The sequence below is a fragment of the Sardina pilchardus genome, chromosome 14, assembly GCF_963854185.1.
Source record: "Sardina pilchardus chromosome 14, fSarPil1.1, whole genome shotgun sequence".
NCBI lineage: Eukaryota > Metazoa > Chordata > Actinopteri > Clupeiformes > Clupeidae > Sardina > Sardina pilchardus.
The window spans coordinates 26421308-26427046 of record NC_085007.1 but is presented as its reverse complement, the minus strand read 5'-3'; positions in this window follow the sequence as shown (position 1 = coordinate 26427046).

The following is a 5739-nucleotide window of genomic DNA, read 5'->3' as shown; positions in this document are numbered from 1 at the left end:
TCTCCCCCCACCCACCCCCACCTCCCATCTCATTGAGAACTCCTCATTGTTGTGCGAAGCACACCGCTCTTCCTATTGACCTCTCCTCCTCCTCTTCTCTCTCTCTCTCTCTCTCTCTCTCTCTCTCTCTCTCTCCCTCTGTCTTTCTCTCTCTCACTGTGCTTGCTCGGCTGTCAGAAAGAGGTAAATAAATAATGAAAAGCGTATCAATGCCATTAGAAAGGGCTGCATATTCCACGGCTGGCATTTCCCGAACCCAATCTCTCGTTCAGGCAGCATCACTCTGAGGGATCGGCGCGAGACATTAGTTAGCCTGACACATCTGACACGGAATTTTGAAATATTTCCTGGTAATCTCTTTGATTTATGGCGGTTTGTCCGGGTCAATCGTGAACAATTGCAGATTTATCTCCGCACAGGTGGAATTATTAATGAATCGCAATTTGTGAAGCTCCTGTGACGGTACCCACTGCTTTTGTAATGGTGGAGCTAGTCTTCTATTTGCATGAGGGCAGCACAGGTGCTTTCACCTGAGGCCTAACCAGGCATGGCAACACATTTGGACATGACAACAAATACTCACACACTCTCTCTCTCTCTTTCTCTCTGTCTCTGTCTCTGTCTCTCTCTCTCTCTCACACACACACACACACACACACACACTAGTAGCACTTCAACAGCACACATATTCAACCACTCTGGTGATTATGTTGAGCACATTACAGTAAGATCCAGATTGCAGTATGTCTAGCTTAATAGTTGCTATAGAGAGAGTAGGCCTGCAGTCTGTGAGAATAGAATGCAGTCATGCAGAAATACCACAAAGCCATTCCAGTAGCTAGCTGACATTTTATGCTAATCTTTTTTTTGTGTGTGTGTTGTCAACAAGAGCAGAACTTCTCTGTAAAGGCGAGCGGGCGGCAGCGGCGGTTGTTGGCGTGGTGGTGGTGGTGGTAGTATCTCAGGCTACTCTTGACTTCCTGCGTGCGTCTCGTTCACGCATGACTCATCGGGGTAGGTTACGCGAAGTGAAAGATCTTCAGTGGGCGCTCCTGCGCCCGTGCGCCGCAGACGTGAGTGAGGTTGGCACTTTGCCAGTTTGCACTACGTCTCCCTGACCCTACTCCAGCCTGACAGCGAGTCGCTCCTTGAATGTTGATGTCTTGTTTTTGGCCAAGAGCTACAGGGTTATTTATTTATTTAATTGTTTGTTTGTTTGGAGAATGTTGAATTTATATGGCCTTTCTGCAAAGTCCTTGGAGATTGTGCATGACTTTTTTTTATTTTTTATTTTTTTACATTATGGCTCTGTAGCTGTGCAGAATATTTCTGATCTCATGTTTTTAATCTCTTTTCATTTCTCTCCCAACACAATTTCAGGAGAAATTTCAGTTACAGCCATGATAAACATGTTTTTATTCCCCCATCAACAGTAGCTCAAATAAGCACTACGGGCACGTCATTGGCACCTGTAGTTGCACACATGCCTATGTATTTGATGTGAAAAAAACGACACACTCACAAAGATTAGGGGGGCAAGGGGGTGAAGGGGGGGTTGAGGAGAGAGAAATGTCCAGCCAGGGTTGTTGTGGCGAGCAACATTTGTCTGAAGCCTGGCCTTAGTCTGTGACATTTTATTATTGCTCTGGTTGAAGGGAAAATCAATACATATGCCACCAGGCAATTTGGGGCGCCGCAAATTGAGAAGTGACATGTGTGAGATGAGAGGCTTTGAGAGGGTGAAGATTTGCCCAATTTCTTGGCGGAGAGAGTGTGGGGCGCGCCGACGGAGCGAGAAAAGCCAGAGCAAGTGCGAGATAGAAAGACAGAGAAAAGATGAGTCACTTCTCTCGCTGTAAAAGACACGGCGCCAGGACCACTAGCAAAGGGTGGATTAGAAAAAGAAAAAAAAGAGAAAAAAAAACGTGTTTACATGTTTGGCTAATGAAATCATTTTTCAGTCTCATAGAGTATTTTATCCCACTCTTAATGGGCATTTCTAGTCTATATTCACCTTGCAGTAGTGTTAGATAATGTCATTAGTTTACTGATAGAATGTCATTGGCTCTTGTGATTATTGTTTAAAGTTATTATGGCTTCTTGAGCAAAAATGAAAAAAAAAAAAAAAAACGACTCAAAAGGCTCCCAACCTAACATCATAGATATTATGGCTGTATTGTGCTGGATATATGTTTGTTTATTACCGCAGGTAACAATTAACAGTCTGTGTAATGACCAGAGCACAGGCAGTTCCAATAATTCACTTCCTCATCATCCTATATTGATATGAGTTTTATACCTCCCCCGATGCTCATCCACAACTACAGGTTTCGACTAGGTAAGGCATTACAGCAGAGCAATCAACTGCTGTTTACTGTGAAACGACCTGACCGAGATGAGCGACTGGAACATGCATCAACCATGTCCTAATGTCATGTCTTACAAAACAACCTCTCTGCGAAAAAAGCTGTACTGTGACACTCTGTCAGTAATGGTCATATTCACTCGCAAGAGTTGTTGCCTGAAATAGGCAATCAAAGTAGGTGCATGTCACATTGTTTGAGCCCTGTTCAGTGGGAGGTGGTAGGCTACCTATCTCGGCGGAATCCACAGTGGCAGTATAGGTCTTTTCAGAGGCCATGCTGGGCTTACTCTGACACAAGTTACATTGAACCTAATGCCTTGTGAATTATTTGCATACTCCAGTGCAAATGGGCTATCACAATCAAACTATACCATGTGTGTTTGTGTGTGTGTGTGTGTGTGTGTGTGTGTGTGTGTGTGTGTGTGTATGTGTGTGTGTGTGCTGTGTGTGTGTGTGTGTGTGTGTGTGTGTGTGTGTGTGTGTGTAGGCGATGCTTTTTAAATACCCTTGAATGGCAAAGCTGTATCATCTCTGAGAATATTTGATTCAAATAAAGAACTCAAATGTTTGTGTGTGTGTGTGTGTGTGTGTGTGTGTGTGTGTGTGTGTGTGTGTGTGTGTGTGTGTGTGTGTGTCACAGAGACAGACAGAATCTAATATGTGATAATATAGTAAAATGTAGTGTAAGATATTGGATAGTACAATACCTCTTCAACTGTATCTCTTTTGTATTCATATACTGTGTATGGGTTTTGTACAACAATGCTAATTAACTTCAGCAAAACACTCCTATACACATATCATTCTTAATAAAAATGCCTCCCCCTACTTTTCAGAGGGCCTATAGCAACAGGGAACAAAAGTGTTTATATGTAGAAGAGATTCCAGGAGCCTGACAGACATGACTGTTATTTGAAAGGATGGAAAGACTGAGAAACAGAGAGAGGGAGGGAGGGAGGGAGAGAGGGAGAGATGCACAGAAGAGTGAAAAAAAATGCACAACAGTTGACAAGTGAAATCAAACACTAAGTAATTGCTCACAGATGGTAGAAACAAATGGCGGTTGTTGCTGCCGCCCGAAACATGAAATATGAAACGTGAGCGCAGCAGCGGGAGAACGCAGTTTGTCACCTCATCACGGGAAATGATTATTCTTCACACAGATCAGGGCCCCGTGCTCGCCCAAGCGCTACTCAAGTTTCCTGTCGTCACACGGAAATATTCATTCACGTTTATTTCACATGCATCTCACCCAAACACAATGTCAGCCATGACAGGTTAAACATTTAAAGAGCTCAGTTGGCGCTTACTGTGACTTGCTATTGCCTCTGAATTTAAAAAACTTCCGGAGTCAAAAGCCGTCTTAGTAGCACTGTGAGAGGGAGACATTTAATACGTTCTTTTGACGTGCTTAGGTGGCTGAAAGTGCTGGTTGCCATAACGTCCACGTGACATTGTGCAGTCTGCAATTTACATTTTTGGTAATGGCTGCAATGACAGCATACACAGAGCAGACCTCGGCGCAGGGATTTTTATAATTCCCTTAAAATGTCAGCGGTGTTAGAAAAATAATGTATGCTAAATGACTGCGGGCACAGCAGGCATGCACGCCCACACACACACACACACACACACACACACACACACACACACACACACACACACACACACACACACACACACACACACACACATACGCACACACACACACACCCACTCACACACACACACACACACACACACACACATACGCACACACACACACACCCACTCACACACACACACACACACACACACACACACACACACACACACACTGGACAAAACCCAGGCGCCTGGCCACTCGCCAAGCCTTACCATGTTGTGTTTGACTAAACAATACAAATTCACAGACACCCACCCAGCTACCACGTCCATGAATCTTTCTCAAGCATGCCCCTTCCTCCCTCTGTCTCCTCCTCTACCATCTCCTCATTCTCCTCTTCCTTCTCCTCCTTCTCCTGCAGTGCACTAATCTGCAGCAAAACCAAAATGTACCCAATTGTCAATAGCACCACCACCACCACCGCCGCCGCATCCGAGTGTCCCCTGGCGTGGTGTGTGCTGGTGCGGGGGCGCCCCTGCATGTGGCCGTGGTGGCCATGGCCGCCGCCACTGTGTTGTCTGAGAGAGAGGTCATTAGTGGCCATCACAGGAAAACAAAAGCAGGGGACTCCAGACAGGTCCTTGCCCGAGGTGGCGAACAGCTTGATCAAAGCCAAACTCTCTCTCTCTCTCTCTCTCTCTCTCTCTCTCTCTCTCTCTCTCTCTCTCTCTGTGCTCCTGACAGAAACACAACATCAAAATGAATTCGGCCTTAATTCCAGGCATGTGTGTGGAGAGGCCAATAACACTTTGCTGTCATGGGGGATATCATTTGTAATTATGAAATCTGCCATTTGCATAGCACACTTTGTAAACAGGATGGCCATTCATTTTCTGTCCGTTGTAGACCAACCTTAAATTGCTTTTTGATGTGGTTGCGTAATGCAGTTATTTGAAACTCAATGTCACATTTATTAGGATATGTTCAATGTCAAAGAGTAAACTAGTGATTAATAATTTACGACCAACCCAGTTTAAATCTCACGCAACTCCCTTAAAACATCACTGGAGGAGATTTTAGCAAGTGATTGGAGCTACCTAAAACAAGGTGAGACCATTGCAGTATAAAAACATAAAAACGTAAAAACAAGTCTGGATCTCTGTATTCCACCCCCAACCACACACACACACACACACACACACACACACACACACACACAAACACACACACACACACACACACACACACACACACACACACACACACACACACACACACACACACACACACACACACACACACACACAACCCACCCAAAACACACACACACACACACCCCAATCAGGCAGCGTTCCAAGAGGGAGTGAGACACAAAAAACCCAGGCGGAGAATACATTAAGGCTTGAGCGTGATTCCGTGTGATGGGTGAGAAGGCAACTGCTTTAATCTGGGGGCCCGAGTCTCTTCAACCCCCTGGACCCCAAACCCAAATAATCCCACCCCCGACCCCAAACACACACACACACACACACACACACACAAACACACACACTCCCCGCCGCTGCATGCCGGGGCGTTACTGGTCGACTATCTGCACTGTGGCCTCCTAGGGCTCCGAGACGGAGACGAGACCACCAGTATGGTCATTAGTAGTGGGCAGGGGCGGGGGGAAGAGTATTGGCTGAGACAGGTTGTAGCCCGGGGCCACGAGCAGCACAGTGCAGCGCCGAGCAGAGCGGAGCGGAGCGAGGAGCGGACCACAACACACCGCTCACTCTCTCCATCTCGA